This window comes from Felis catus, chromosome D2 (genome assembly GCF_018350175.1).
Source record: "Felis catus isolate Fca126 chromosome D2, F.catus_Fca126_mat1.0, whole genome shotgun sequence".
Taxonomy (NCBI): Eukaryota; Metazoa; Chordata; class Mammalia; order Carnivora; family Felidae; genus Felis; species Felis catus.
This window is the reverse complement of record NC_058378.1, coordinates 74,637,527-74,653,615: the sequence shown is the minus strand read 5'-3', so window position 1 is coordinate 74,653,615 and position 16,089 is coordinate 74,637,527. Positions and strand designations below refer to the sequence as shown.

At 47.9% G+C, this 16,089-nt stretch overlaps 1 long non-coding RNA gene across 1 annotated transcript; it reads right to left on the bottom strand.

Moving 5' to 3' along the window:
• Window positions 1–297: 297 nt before the first annotated feature.
• LOC109492881 lies at window positions 298–7,147 on the bottom strand. Its single transcript, XR_002146843.3, has 5 exons — window positions 7,032–7,147; window positions 6,333–6,472; window positions 3,991–4,253; window positions 2,423–3,021; window positions 298–1,927 (listed from the first exon to the last, which is right to left on the bottom strand). It is a non-coding gene; the product is annotated as an uncharacterized LOC109492881 (long non-coding RNA).
• Between the last annotated feature and the right edge of the window lie 8,942 nt (window positions 7,148–16,089).

Genomic DNA, 16,089 nt, shown 5'->3' with positions numbered 1-16,089 from the left:
TGGCCACGCAAATGCCCCACCTGTAGTCTTGTACCCAGAAGACTGCCCTGCCTCCTCGCTGGGATTTCCGCACGGAAGTGCCCAGTTGCCAGTAATAATAATCATTTGATGATGATAACAAGACTTAACATTTGCGGGGCCTGGGCGGCTCAGCGGGTTGAGCGTCCAACTTCGGCTCAGGTCACCATCTCGCGGCCCGTGAGTTCGGGCCCCGCGTCGGGCTCTGTGTTGACCGCCCAGAGCCTGGAGCCTGCTTCGACTCACGCTCTGTCTCTCTCTCATTCAAGATGAATAAAAATTTAAAAAAAAAAAAAAAAGAGTTAACATTTATAGTGTTACTGTGCACCAGGCCCTTTTGAGTCATTGTACGTATAGTCACTTATTCACTCCTCACAACAACCCAGTGAGATAGATATTGTTAACCCCCTCATTTTACAGATGGGGAAACTGAGGCATGGGGAAGTTCAGTGACTTATCTGCGATCACAGGACCAAGACTCCAAGACCAGGAGTTAGGTGGCAAAGTGCACACACTTTATCTTCTGTCCACTGCACTTGCCCAGTGGATTTCTTATGGGATTGTGGACCGACGGATACCCGCCGTGTGTCCAGCACAGGCTGGGCTCAAAGGAGAGAGGGTGGAAACGTGGGAAAAGGTCATGTTAAAAAACAAGGCAAGAAAGCAGTGCCTCACAGACTTGCCGACAGACTGGGGAGAGTCCACCGCCTTCCGTTAGCGGGAGAAGGTAGACCTCCAGGTACAACCGTCATGCATAGCAAGGCTCACATCAGCCTTCCCATCATCAGCTAGAGAAATGTGTGATGTCTGCAGGATAAATCCCTTCTCTGAGAGCCACAGAGGCACTCACCTTCTCCTGGGGTTTAATTTTGAAACCAGTTGAGTCTGTTGAATTGCTTAGCCAGGTGATTTTGTTCTGCAAGTTTTGCCCCAGTGGGAGGTGGAGTCATTGGTCCCCACCATCCATTTGCCATTTCTGGCAGAAGGAGGTTGAGCGGTGGACCTTGCTGGGTGACCCCAGACAAGCTACCTAACCTCCTTGGATCCCAACTTGCTGATCTGTAAAATGGGAAGGATGACCTCATCTTCCTCACAGGCTGTGAGGATTAAGCAAGTTGATAAACATTAATCACTGATTACTATTATCATATGCAAAGGCAGATTGAACATGAAGCTAAATGAATCTTACCCTTTGGGCCCCTGGTCTTGCACATTCCCTCCCACACAGCATCGTATTTCGTATTCAGCATTCTGTCTATTTTTCTTAGAGAGGGTCCCAGATTGTATAAGCTTCAAGCCCCTCAAAACCTGGATCCACCCCGTGATTATCTCGGAAAGGAAGCATCTGGCTTGGAAAACTGTAGTCCTGCCTAGCTCTATGCGAAGCTTCTATGTTTTGGACATGAAGACATGGGCGAAGGACCCTCCTTTGCGGACAGGGACATAAACTTCTTTCTAAGACAAAGCCCCATAGAAGACAGTAGATGCTGGGCTCATTACTGAGTGAGCAACCCGGCCCGATTTGCCAGGGGCTATACCAGTTTTAATGCCTAAAGCACCGAGTCCCAGAACCCCCTCAGTTCTGGGCAAATTGGGAAGCTTGGTGACCCTGCTTGCTGAGGACAGCATATCGCTGTCATTCACCGCAGAGCTCCCAGTCAGCTGAGTGCCTGGCGCCTGGTAGGTGCCCAGTAACTACCTGTTGGAAGATGGTGTGGAAACAAACTATGGTACCTGATGGGCCTGGGGAGGAGGAGCGCAGGGCGATCTGGGCGGGCGGGTGGATGTCACGGCAATCCTGTGTGAAACACCGGTCTGCGGTGGTGAAGCTGGATCAGGACATGGGGAGAGGGTCGTGGAATGTGATGTGCCCCCAGACCTCGGGGAGTTTCTGGCTACCTCTGTGTACCTGGTAACGAACAGCAGTTCTGGCATTTAAAATCCCCACCTCTTCGTTTTCTCAGCTCAGGATCGCTGCCCGTGTCCAGGCAGAAAACCGTGAATGCAGGCTGGATCTGGCCGGGGGTAAATGGTGCCCCAGGCGGGTCTGCGGCGGGCTTTGGGCAGGCGGGCGAGCCGCTCAGGCCCCGATTCCACATGCTGTGTAGACTCCAATTACCCGAGGACTTAAGAGATCAAACAGCCCAACTGTGCTTCACAATGAAAGAGGAGGTCTTGATTTTACTTTGTGCTACACCCTCCAGCCAGACCGTGCAAAAACAATGCGTCGCATTGATGTCCTCCTGAGCCCCAAACCTTCCTGAAATTGTCTCTGTCTATCCCAGCAACATCTCCGTAAAGGGGACAGGGGAGAGAGCCAGATGTTTTAAAGACGGGCGTGATTCTCATCGGACTGCTGAGGACATCATGGCAACCCCAGATGTCTTTTACCACACACTCCTACCTTGCCATGGACAGGGAATTTTCAAAGGCTTCTCTACTTTTATTTTCAGGTATACTTCGAGGTGTCGCGTTGGCATGTGAAGAAAATTGTGTGCATCAGCCCTTGGCTGAGCTGTGGCATAAACACAGGAGACCTGATAGAAAACAGGGAAGTCAGCAAGGCACCAAAGGACAGAGACTAGAATTTTGCCAATTTTATTTTTCTGCTCCCTCCTAACACAGTTAGGATTTACAGTGAGCAACAGCACAGCCCCAAAGTAGTCTGATTTCCTTTTAAGTGAGGATGTCAGTGATGAGGTGAATATTCCAGAAAATGCAAATCACTTTGAACATTTAAGAAGAAGGAAAGCAGAAAGGTTTGGGGGGGGGGGAAACTTTTTTGTAGACGTCTCAATAGGTAGGCAACAATAGAGACCTAAGCCCACAAATCTGTTTTCACATATCGGTATTTTTTCCTAATACTTCTAGCTTTCAGACAATGGATTTTTAATTAAGGATAGTGTACCAAAGCAATGAGCCATTTCAGGATTTTTTTTTGATTGGTGACTTCATCTGTGTAACAATCCGTTTTTTCAGGTTGCTCCTCGTTCACAGTCTTTTCTAAAAACAAATGATACGTACCTTAAGTCATTCAATGTTTCCCTTAAAATAAATAGCCCCTTGACAAAATGAAAATAAATGTTTGAGCTGTGGCTGAAGCTTTATCACAACGTAGAGATCAGGATGATAGTTCAAAAGGCAAATGCAAATACATTTTAGGCTGAGCCTTGTACACCGAAAGCATGTATTTATGGTGGAAATTGACCTTAACATGCAGGGGAAATGGTCCTGTAGTATTTTCGATTTTGGAACTGATAGGCTAAATCATTTTGTATTTGATGGTCTTAAAAAGCCGTTCACATTGCTTTGAAAGCAGCGTTTTTCAAGCACTGTAAACTTGCTAAGGTAGAAATCTAGACAAGCAAAATTACTTGCTCTGGGAGATTCCTAAACACTTTGTCTTGATTTTACTCTCAAATATTGAATTCTCTGCCAACCATTCCACTATACACATACACTGCTTATTTAGTTAAATTTTTTTTTTTTTTGCACAATTTACGCCTAAATGACTTATTGTCTCACTCTGACTTGTCTTGGGGACATTTAACGTGGATATACTGGAAGAAGAACTCAAAGTGTTCCATGTACTTTAGACTAATTGACAATGCAAACTGCAAGCTGGAGACATTTATTTTCCACTACTGACTTGGATTTCTTACCTCTTTTACTGTAACAGACCTACCTTAGACCGTTGAATATCAGATTGTTGGTAACTGTGAAATGTGACATTGTAACCCAGTGCAAAACGTCGCGATTGTGCACATGTGTAAGAATTAAGACGTCTTATGAAGTAGCATCAAATGCTGGATAAAACTAGGCACCTGCCACCGAGTCTCCCCCCGCCCCGTGCAAATTCGGCAGTGGTAAGCAAGTCCTGTGGGTTGTAGAAGTCATGGCCAGATCATGGATTTCTGTACGCAGTGAAAGCTCCCATGGGGAAAATGTAGCGGGGAATGTCATGCTACTCACCTTACTTTTATACCACGTTTGTTGCAGGCAAAGTTTTCTCCAAATTGCTTTCCACTTTTGCTTGTCAGCATCCAGAAAGAAACAGTTTCCCCCACCAGTTACTTCTTAGTTATCCCCAAGGACACAGAGATCTTGGAAGATAATTTGGCATGCTTTCTTCAGTGTTTCCCCTTAGCTGAAAGCCTTAAAGATGGACAGATGTACATTGGTGGCCCGATAGGCGCTGAAATTTAGAGCCGACGAGCTTGCTCCGAAAGCCTTTCCTATGGAATGAGCACAGTTTCACATATCGCCACTAGATGGCGACTGACAACCATTTGTATCAGCCACACTTGGCTTCCCATCTGTCAATAACTCGCCAACGTGTCCTAAAACAACTCCTCTAAGACAACTTCACTCCTGGATTCTTATTATCATTTCAACCTTTATGTAGAAATTTAAATGGTTCTGACTTCTGTTTTGGAAGTAGAAGAAATCCCCACCGGAAGAGACTATATCGGAAAGCACACGGTTGTATTTGTTATACGGCAACGTTAATAAACATTGGCACTCACAGCTGAATTAAGACATAAATGTTAAATGTCGATGTGTATCCTACCCATTTATCTCCCAATGCTTCAACACACGTTTATTAAATGCCTGTTGGATGCAAAATGTTACTTGCGCTTCTGAAATGTTGAAAGAACATTTTATTGCCAGAAATTAATACGAGTATCAGCAAAGAAAGACACCAATTCCATGTTGTACAGTTGGGCCATTGATATAATATGAAATTATAATATGAATTATATTTAAAGGGAAATATATGCCGGAATTCCGGCAACTCCATTTCTTGATGGATTGATTCAACATCTTGATGATGTTGAATAAATCTGCATGTCAGGGACAGAAAACAAAAACAAAAACAAAAACATACGAAGCACTTTGTAAATTCACTTCCCCCTGCTAGCAAAACATAATCCTCCTTGCCTTAATAAATTGTAAACTCCTGTAAAGAAAATACATTAATAAAATATACAAGCTGTACAGTGGGGTCAGTTCTCTCTTTTGTGTCCTTTGTCACCAAGTATAGGAATGAGATATCTCAAAGCATAATTTTTTTTTTTTTGGTCTGTTTGCTGATGGGCTTTAATAATAATACTGGCTTTATCACAAAGTGTTCAGGAGGAGGTGAGAAGACTCCTTCAAAAGTTAGCTCCACACCTGTGGAGACACTAAAAGAATCTCTGAGATTCTCTCCACTTTTAAGAAGCAATGATTTTTTAAAAATGAGCATTTGAGTCTTTTCAAACCATCTCAAAATAGGTGTGATATTGCTTCTAAGCCAGCCTCTAACCAAAAGAAAAGAATGGTCTCATTTTAGAGTTACTGGCTGTTTGTTTGAACTGAGGAATTAGTTGCATTTCAAAATAAAGACATGCCTAATGAAATGATTAAAACATACAGAGCATTAAATTATAAGCAGATGGGAGTTGGGGGGGGGGTGAGTTTGCTAGAGAGCTGAGTCCAGGAAAGCTGACAGCTTTGGGTTTTTCTCAACAATACAGAAGATGATTGTTTAAGCAACAGAAGATAAGAAAACAACCCCTGAAAGATAAATCTTTTTTTTTTTTTTTGATAGACAAGAGCCAGAAAGTAAAGTCCATGTATATCATAAGTGTTCAAAGAGACAGAGAGTCCTGTTGAAGGACGGAGGATATTCACAATGAGGCCTGGAAAGGCAACCAGGAAATTTGCAAGGGTATCAGAGTAGTGAGAGGTCCTAGGAGAACGAGGAGGATCAGACAGACCCAGGATAAGACACGGTTCAGGGTTTGGATTCTTCATAAGAAAGTCAGACGTCTCCCCGGCTGTTGTCTGGTCCCAGTTATTCATGAAACGCCTTCTCTTCCCTCCTCCCTGAAATTTATCATTTTAAATGCTGCTCTGTATAGTGAAAAAATACTAGTTTGATGAGATGGAGTTTAGAATGGTGAAAAAGAAGTTCAGGAAATCGAAGCAGTTCATAGACTGTGCAAATCGTCTGTTAAGTGGCACTTTATGGTTCAGCCGAATCCATGAGAGTTTTATCTTGAATTTCTATCAGGCTGCATTCAGCAGTAGCTGGTTCCCTGGAAACGGGCATAAAAAAAAAAAAAAAAAAAAAAAAAAAAAAAAAAAAAAAAAAAACCTGTGTTGTGTCTCTATCTTTCCTGGATATACAATGGCAGTTTCGACCCATTTGAGCTGCCTTCCCAGACAGTAGCACTGATTGTCTTCGACTGTGGGTTAATGGATGTAGGTCTAGAGATCAAGGAAATAAACCCTCTAAGATTTTGTCTAAATTTTAAAAGGCATCTCACCTTCCTAAGTTGTGTGTCTTCTTTGTCCTGGATGTCTGCAGGGGAGAAGACAGCACCGCCATGGTGACCGTGGCTTTCACCTAGGGCCACGGCCAGGTTCACAGTGGGGGCTCGGGTCGTTTTCAGAATTGAAATCACCTCTTGTTTTAATCACAGAAAAAAACACGCTGAAGAGGAGTGCGGCGCACGCACACGCACACACAGACACACACACACACACACACAGACACACACAGACACTCTCTCCAGGGAGGAATCTGCTGTCCTCGTTCTATTTCGGGTGAGACCTTGTCCCCCGTCCACGCAAGCTGCCCGTGTGTGTCTACAGCACTTTCCTGTCCGGCCTCACGGCAGAGAGCACGGCTCCGAAAACAGACGGATTCCAGGGGAATCCTGTTTCTCCAGCACCATCTGCCGACACCGAGCAGGGCTCGAGCCTAAACTCGGAGGTGCAAGCTATCGATTTCACCCTGCCTCCTGCCTTATTAAAACTCTCCACGCCACCTCTGCCGGGAGACAATGGCTATGTGTTCGGGAATTGAGGGAGTAGGTCTCCTTCCCAAATAAGTTCTTCCATTTACTGGGAAGGGTGGGGTTCAGTGGAACGCTTAGCTACACCGACCACGTGGCCCTGGCTAGGGAGGAGTCGCATCCCTTCCCACATTCCCTCTGCAGCTCCCGACCACCGTAAGATCTTACTCTTTTGCCTTTGATTCTTAAAGGTCTGTTGTGGGTGTCCTACAGTAAGCCTCATCCAGTACTTGGAAAGTGATGTACAAAGTTAACATTTATATGTAAAAAATATAAGGGCATACCTACTGGAATTCTACCTAGAGAGATGCACTCTTTGGAACTTTGACACTGTTTCCATGCCTCTGTGAGAAAATAACATTCTAGAGGAGATTCACAACTTTTGTCTTCATTAGCTACTGGCCAGTGGAGGGCGGGGGCCCAGGAGCTGGGACCGGGGTGGGGAACCAGTTGGCAGCTTGGTGAGGAAATGAGACGGTCCCCACCGACAGGTGTGGGGAGAGTGGTGTTCCTGGTAGGGACAGACGTGACGTCGGTCGCCTTTCCATCTGTGGGTGCGTGGCCCTGCACGCCTCTTCCTGGTCCCTCCGAGGTCCTACAGGAGCAAAGGGATAAGATAGCACCTCTGAAGGAGGCCGAGTCCTGATTAGAGGCTCCGGCTTCATCTGTCAGGCACACCCGCGTGAAGACCTCGAATTATGTTCTCTAAACCCTCTGTTGAGGGGTGCTCCCCACCGTCCTCCTCCTCCTCCTCCCCATCACCATCTTCACGGTCACAGCAGTAGCAGAGGCTAACATAGGGAGAGCGTTCCACAGTCAAGGTGCCTTTCTGAGCACTTCGAGCGCACCATGCCGTGTAAGCCTTCCCAGTCACCCCGTGCAGCGAGGGCCGTGCCCACCCCAAGTCCTGGGCAGAACAGCGCTGGCCCATAATGAGAGCTCCGGGACGGAGCGTCGTGGCCACTCTTCTGTGCGATGCGCTTGCGCGGCAGCTGTCCTTTGAAAGCGTATGGACCTACCGGAAGCTGATTCATCAACACTAGTTCACCGAGCGCCTGAGCGACGTCCCTGCGGAAAGTGCTAGGCTGCTTGCGCCGCAGGCCTCACTGTGCCCGGCGTGCTACATCGGGGTGACTCAGTCGGTAGGGGATTCCGAGACATGGGCGGGCTACCCCTTGTCCTGGAGACTCACCTTAGGGGGAGGGGGAGGAGACACAGAGTGACAGATAAGTAGAAGGAAGAGTAGCATGAGGGATATGCCAAAGACCCCCCCCACACTCTCAGCTCCGAGCGGTGGTTCTGGGCCAAGGAGCACCTCAGGAGGTGGTTAAAGATGCCGATACTGGGCCCCAGCCCCAGAGATGCTGATTTGCCGAGTCTGGAGTGGGCCAGGGAATTTGCATTTTTTTTTTTCAACGTTTATTTATTTTTGGGACAGAGAGAGACAGAGCATGAACGGGGGAGGAGCAGAGAGAGAGGGAGACACAGAATCGGAAACAGGCTCCAGGCTCTGAGCCATCAGCCCAGAGCCCGACGCGGGGCTTGAACTCCCGGACCGCGAGATCGTGACCTGGCTGAAGTCGGTCGCTTAACCGACTGCGCCACCCAGGTGCCCCAACATTTTTACCAAGTTTCCAGGTGCTGGGGGTCCACGGACCTCACACTGAGAAACAAAGGCCCCGAGGAGACAGGTCAGAGTGGACGAGGGTTGTGTTGGGATGAGGGGCAGTCTTCCCAAAGGAAGGGGAGGTTTTGAATGGGCCCTGACCTTTATCACAACTAAGATCATTGATCTCAACTCCTCACCTTATAAGAATGGGACTGCGATCAGTTGAGATCAGTCTATGAAATCAGTTGAAATGTGATCAGTTGAAATCACCCCTTCCCCACATTTTCTGGGAACAAAAAACCCAGCTCTTCAGGACCGGGTGCCTGGGAGGGGCAGCAGAGGCAAGGCGAAGTCACGCCTCCTGCCTCGGGAGCTGATGCTGGGGAAGATGGGACGAGGCTCAGATTAGCTCTGAGGTCCCCCGAGTGCACGTCGGGGCTCTGACCGGCCAGGAGGGGGCTGAGGGGGACGCCTCCCTCAGCCTGTCCTCCAGCTGCCTGGATGGAAACAGCTGAACTTCAAAAGAGGCCTGGGGTTTACCCAAGGGCAGCTGTGGATGTGTGGGTGGGTGGGGCACCCAGGGGAGCTGAGAGGGGGGCTGCAGAACAGGAAGGGGGAGCAAAGGAGAGAGCTGCAGGGAGGAAATGAGCCGCCTCGGGGTTGGGCCCTCTTTCCGAAGCAAGTGGGAACACTTGGCAGTGTCTTCCACATTTGTGTTTTGATCGATACTGAATCGTGAAATCGTCTTGAGAATCCCTTGACTATCCACGCAGAGAAATTGTTTTCATGAGAATTCCACCTGAAACCCTTCCCTGCACTTACACTTTCAAGGCTTGCACGAAAACGTCCTGAGGGTCGAAGGCCAAGAATCTGAAGCATCCCTGTGCCCCCCACCCCCCACCCCAGCAAATGCTTTTGTGAGCTGTTTTTTTAAAAAGATGCGGCAGCTTTAGAGGGGCGCCTGGGGGGCTCCGTCAGCTCAGCTGCCGACTCCTGATTTCTGCTCAGGTCACGACCTCACGGTTTGTGGGTTCGAGCCCCGCATCGGGCTTTGCGCTGGCAGGGTGGAGTCTGCTTGAGATTCTCTCTCTCTGTTTCTCTCTCCTGCTCCTCCCCAACTTGCTCTCTATCTCTCAGAAATAAATCAATACACATTAAAAAAAAAAAATGCAGCAGCTTTGGAGAGTTTGGCTAAGGGGCGGAGAAAACCCCCAACCAACAAAAGAAAGCCACTCGGATTTGGAAGACAGAACTGTGGCGAGCCTGAGCGGGTGTTGCGTCTTGGGAAGACAACAGGAGACAGGGCCCCCAGCCCTCTCACAACGGGTGAGAAGGTGTTATCGGAGGAATCGCTTCCCGTGGCTTGAGTTACAGGAGGGAAAACATGGGCTCAGAGCTTGAAGAAGTAAAAAAACCAAAACAAAACAAAACAAAAAAAACAAGAAAACAAAACCACAGGGATTGTAGAGAACAAGAGAACAAGTTAAACAGTGAATGAACTGCCAAAGAAAGTGGAATTTCCATCCCTGGAGCTATTCTGGGCGAGAGGAGGGACCTCTTTATTACAGGTTGTTTAGAGTAATGAACGGGATCCCACCACGGTGCTTGGGAACGGGCCTGGTGACCCCGGCGAAGTTCCTTCCAGTCAGCAACTCCATAATTATTGACCCAGGTGGCCAGGGTTCGTCTCCGAGGAGGAAGAGTCCGTTTCCAGCGGACTTGCAAGGGCTCCGTTTGCCAACAGTGCTTTGTCATTGACTGGATCATTTTCAAGTCATTTTGTTCGGCAGAAACTCCAACGGGAATCCCCACTCAGCGACCGCCTAAGCATTTGCCGAGGGTCTTTCTGGCCAAATTGCATTCCCGATCGCCTGTGCAGGTTTAGGAAAGGGCCCAGGGGTCCCCTGAAGAATCCGGGGGCTCCCGGGAGAAAGGGAGGCAGCAAATACCCTCCGTGTTTTCTCTTGCTAGAAAGTTCCTTTGAATGGCTTCTAAGGCTGGTGGATGGAGTTTCTCCCTCGTGGACTTGAGCAGAATCTACCTCCGTCCTGTTTTCAATCACTTCGATGTAAGGTTGAAATTACTCTGGCTTTCTTGTCTACACGTTTGCTGTGTTTTCTCATGAGGGTGTCCCACAACCCCTGCCCCCCCTTCCCCCCGCCAAAAAAAAAGTCAAAAGAGGTTCCCAATTGGTTTTAACTCTCCGTGTCTCCCTTCCTCTGCCCGTCTCAGGGAGACCGTTTTAAAAGGAGTTTTAGGAAACCAGTTTCCACATTTCACAATAGACATTACATTACCCAATTTTACAATACACATTGTACAATGAATATCTGGTGATGATAATTTAATAAAAGAAAAGCATCAGCCCTGATTTTCTCAGGCTTCACCAGCTTGGGAGGGTACATGACTCTACGTTAATGAATAAACCACACATCCCTGGCTCCGTGAGGCCGTCATCCCCAGAAGGTTCTCGAATGACCACATTCAGAGTCACAGATAGTTCTTCCTGCCTCTTCCCCAGGAAGTCACACAGAAGGGACGGTTCACCACCACCCCTGCTGCCAAGACCCACGGTGAGCGACAAAATGGATTCCTCGACAAGAGTGCTGGTTCCACACGGCCGCAAAGTGGCGAGGCCAGCGGCCGCCATTATGTTCCCCACGATGCTCCGCACGCTGCAGACACGAGTTCAAATCCTGCCAAAGCACAACTCCCAGCCCTGTCTCTAGGTTTCCGTACGTGAGGCTCAGACACTAGCTGCCCAGCACGGACGAAGTATTAATACTCAAGCCCCGCTTGTCTTTCTCCCTGACCAAGAAGCAAGAGTGAAATTCCCTGCTGTCTTGGGCTCTCAGGGCCTCCACACACAATCACATACAGCTAGTTGGGTCCGAATTCAGCTGTGGTTCTTAACGGCATTTTCCAACGCCAAGACTGTCACACTTTTTTTTTTTTTATAATTGTTTTTAATGTTTATTTATTTTTGGGACAAAGGGAAGGACAGAGTGTGAACAGGGGAGGGGCAGAAAGAGAGAGAGGCACAGATTTCAAAGCAGGCTCCGGGCTCTGAGCTGTCAGCACAGAGCCCGATGCGGGGCTTGAACTCACGAACCGTGAGATCATGACCTGAGCTGACATTGGACGCCTAGCCAACTGAGCCACCCAGGCCCCCCCCCCCCCACTTTTTCTTAAATTATACCCTTCGATTCAGTAATTACTGCCGAGTCACTTTTCTTTTTCTTTTTCTTTTTTTTTTTTAGGGAAACAATTGAGTACAGAAAAGCTGTTAGGCACAGGATGTATATTGAAGCATATATTGGAACGAGGAAGCAGGTATCACCGAATGCTCTATCATTAGAGCATGGTCGGGTGAATAGTGCATAGACAATAAAAATTACGCTTATGGAGGGAAGATGTTTGTCACATAGGATAAAGTGAAAAAAACCAATCAGAACATTAAGTTTTGTACTTACATGGCTATAATGGTATAACATTAAAACAAAGTATGCATAAAAAGTCAGGAAGACTATAGAAATAATCATTACCAAAATTTGTCTTTCAGTAGTAGAATACTGGGTGGTTTCAAAAATATATTTCTTGGGGCACCTGGGTGGCTCAGTCGGTCAAGCGTCCGACTTCGGCTCAGGTCATGATCTCGCAGTTTGTGGGTTCGAGCCCCAGGTCGGGCTTTGTGTTGACAGCTCAGAGCCTGGAGCCTGCTTCTGAATCTGTGTCTCCCTCTCTCTCTGCCCTCCCCTGTTCGTGCTCTGTCTCCCTCAAAAATAAATAAACATTAAAAATATATATATATATTTCTTTCGGGGCGTCTGGGTGGCTCAGTGAGTTAAACATCTGACTCTTGATTTTGGCTCAGGTCGTGATCTCATGGTTTTTCGTATTGGGCTCTGTGCTGACAGTGCGAACCCTGCTTGGGATTCTCTCTCTCTCCCTCTCTCTCTGTTCCTCCCCCGCTTGTGTCCTCTCTCTACCTCTCTAAATACATAAATACACTTAAAACGTTTTTTAAAAATATATTTCTTTCTACTTTGCTGAATACATCAAATTTCATCCAATGGGGATAGCTCTCAAGTTAATATTTAAAAAAAGCATTAAGAAAAAGAAAAGACCCCTCCCAGCTCCATCTCCATACAGGTGAAAATGAAGTGGGGGATCAGTTAGTGAGGACCACAAGTTTGGCATCCCCACTGGGCATCTGGCTCCCTCCTAAGTCAGCATGGCAGGGTCTAAACGCCGGAAGATTTGTCTTCAGAAATGGGGTCCCCCTGTCAACTCCGTGCCTGTTTATTGAGCACCTATCGCGTGTCCAGCATGATCTCACTGACAAGGCAGAAAATGGACATAAATTGAAGCCCATCTAGGAACTCCTTAGAATTCCAGAACTCTCAGCTCTGCGTCTCCTCTTTGATACTCAAGGTGGGACCCTGGGGCTGGGTTCGGCCCAGCCCGTTCCTGAACTTGTCAGCGGCTCCTTCTAAAGCTCTGCCAGCAGGGCTGGCTCGAGGGGGGAGGAGGCGGAAGGACAGACGTGGTCCTAACTCCGGCTTCCTGCTTCTGTCAGCCTCGCCAGACCTCACTGCTCTCCTCGGCAGCTCCCCTGAAGTTCCTCTCTGAGGCAGTGGCTGAATCGAGTTCACCATTTTCCTAACCCTGGCAGTGCTAGGCTCACGGTGCCCCTTAGGGACACGCATTTTGCCCAGGGCTTCCTCCTCAGAGGCCTGGGTCCCACCCCACCTGTCCTCTCTTGGAAGCATCCAAATTTTCCTGATCGAACCTCTTCCCTTTGTCCCACCAGCCCTGGGATGGGGGTGGGGGTGATTGCCTTCTGCAGTAGCTTCCTCCGTGATGTCTTAAAGTTGTCTTTTTAAACCTTTCATTTACTGAATTAATACCGTTTTGTGTTATTAACACTTCTTTGCGTTAAATCTGCCCCGTTTGAAGAGCTGGGGTGGCTTCTGTGTCCCGACAGTAGCTGAAGGGGGAAGTCACTTGGGTGGGATTGCAAATTCCCCGACAGCAAATACCCCTCAGCCCTCCATGCCACGCTTCCTCCTGCTTCACAGAAAATTTGGCCACCTTCAGCTGAGAACCCCCCATTTCTCACCCTCTGGATGTACAACCTGTTCTCTATTCTCGCCTCCTCTCTTGTTTAAGACCAACTCGTAAGGGAGCCGGGTGGTTCAGTGGGACAAATGTCCGACTCTTGATTTTGGCTCTGGTCATGATCTCACGATTCATGAGTTTGAGCCTCCTGTCGGGCTCCGTGTTGACAGCATGGAGCCTGATTGGGATTCTCTCTCTCTCCCCCTCTCTCTCTCTGCCCCCCACCCCCACAAGACCAAATCCTACACATGTGTTTCCCATCCCACCCCCCTCCTGGCCTCTCCAGGAACCTCCACTGTTAACTGACTGCCCCATCCCCCCCACAAACTTGACATTTCTCAAATGGATCCTTCCTATTGGCTTTCAAATCTGCTCAAATCTCACAGAAGATAAAGAATCTTTCCTTGGTCCTCAATCTCCCCTCACCCAGCGGCCACACTCTTGTCTTTCTCATGATCTCAGTAACCAACTTCTCGAAATTAATTCATCTCTGGGTCCTCCACTTGAACTTGCTCCTTGTTTCCTCCAGTCTGGCTTCTGGTCCCACCAGTCTGCTTTGCTGAAGTCACCAGTGAGTGTTAGGTTTATAATTAAGGGGACTTCTTTTCAGTCCTCATTTTATGGGACCAGTGGGTCACACGCCTTTTGCGCACTGTTCCTTCGTCCTCTGGGAGGGCACCTTTCCTAGTGTTCTTCCTGTCTCTACAACCACTCTTCTCACTGCCCAGGCCCCTCCTCTTCCAGAATGTTAAATGCTGACATTGCCTAGGGCTCAGGCTGAGGTCTTCTCCCTTCTCACCGCTGCTCAGATCATCTCATCCACACCAAGCCCCGCAGCAGGCCATTTGCACGCTATGTCTTCGGTCGGGAGTTCCCTTCCACTCCGAGCTGCTCCTTGACCTCTGCGCTTGCTGTCTCCTAGGAGACCTTCAACTCAACAGGAATAAGACAAAACTCAGGCTCTTTCCCCCAAAGCGGGCCATCTTCCAGGGTCCCCTATCTTAGTCAAAAATACAATCTTCTATCTTACGGCACAACCCCAAAACCCAAGAGTCGCCTTCCATGATTCCCTCTGCTTGTATTTCCAGTATGCTATACCAAACTTGTCTGCTTTCCTTGACACGTATTTCTTAAAAACATCTCCAATTGTTGCCTTACTACCGTATTCTTTATCTGCTGCAGTGGCCTCCCAACTGATCTCCCCTTTCCACTTCTCCTTCTCCCAGGGTATGCTCTATATTACAGTCAGGGCAATCATCTTACAGTGACGATCTGAGCACGTCACCCCTCTACATAGAACACGTCGGTGGCTTCTTATTGCTCTTAGAAAAGACTGAAGTCCTTCCGGAGGCATCCCAGCGGCTTTGCCTTTCACCCTTCTCTTTCCCATTTTCTGCTCTCTGGCTGCCCGAAGTTGCCCTGCTTCCCCCTGTCTCAGGACCTTTGCACAGGTTGGTCTCATCGTCTGGAATGTGCATTCATTCTTCATACCTCAGTATGATGGCCATGCCTGAGGGAGGCTTTCTCTAAATCCCCCTCCCACCGCCCCAGACTTGGGGCATAGCGCATAGTGCATGGCGTGGTGTGCCTTTCTTTGGAGGCCCTTCTACAGTTGTGATTTTACGTTTACTCATGTGATTGACTGACTGATGTTGGTCTCCCCACCAGTTGTATGCTCCAGGAGATTGGGGACCATATCTGCCTTGCTGTGCTCTTGAGTTCTCAGAGTCTGGTCCAGGATCTGGCCCCTTGTCACATAGATGAGAATTTGTCAAATGAATCAGTGAGTTTTGACTGAGGACTGCTGATCTCAGGACATTGTTTTCTTAGCGCCTTCATGCCATGGGATCTTTCCATGTGTTTGAATGGAAAATGTTGCCTGAATGTTATGACATGCCCTTTCGCACTGAAAGATTACAGGGTAAACTGCTATAGCCTGAAAAGGAAAATCCATGATAGAAGTTAATATTTTTCTGATTTAAAACCAAAAGAAATCTCTTAGTTCATATTGTTTCACCAAAAATATATCTCCAGACAGGAAGAAGACAGATCGGTGTTTTACTTGCTGTCTAAAGCAGAAAAGTTAGACATGTTATGGTAACGGAAGTGAAACCTTGTTGAGAAACAAAACTCTAAAATTTGCTCCCTAAATCCAGGAGAGACAACTGGCTGATATGAATGGGGAACAATTTCTATTAATAAACAATAAGAGCAAAAGTGTTTTTTTTTAAAGTTTATGTATTTTGAGGGGCGCCTGGGTGGCGCAGTCGGTTAAGCGTCCGACTTCAGCCAGGTCACGATCTCGCGGTCCGTGAGTTCGAGCCCCGCGTCAGGCTCTGGGCTGATGGCTCAGAGCCTGGAGCCTGTTTCCGATTCTGTGTCTCCCTCTCTCTCTGCCCCTCCCCCATTCATGCTCTGTTTCTCTCTGTCCCAAAAATAAATAAACGTTGAAAAAAAAAATTAAAGTTTATGTATTTTGAAAGAGAGAGAGAGAGC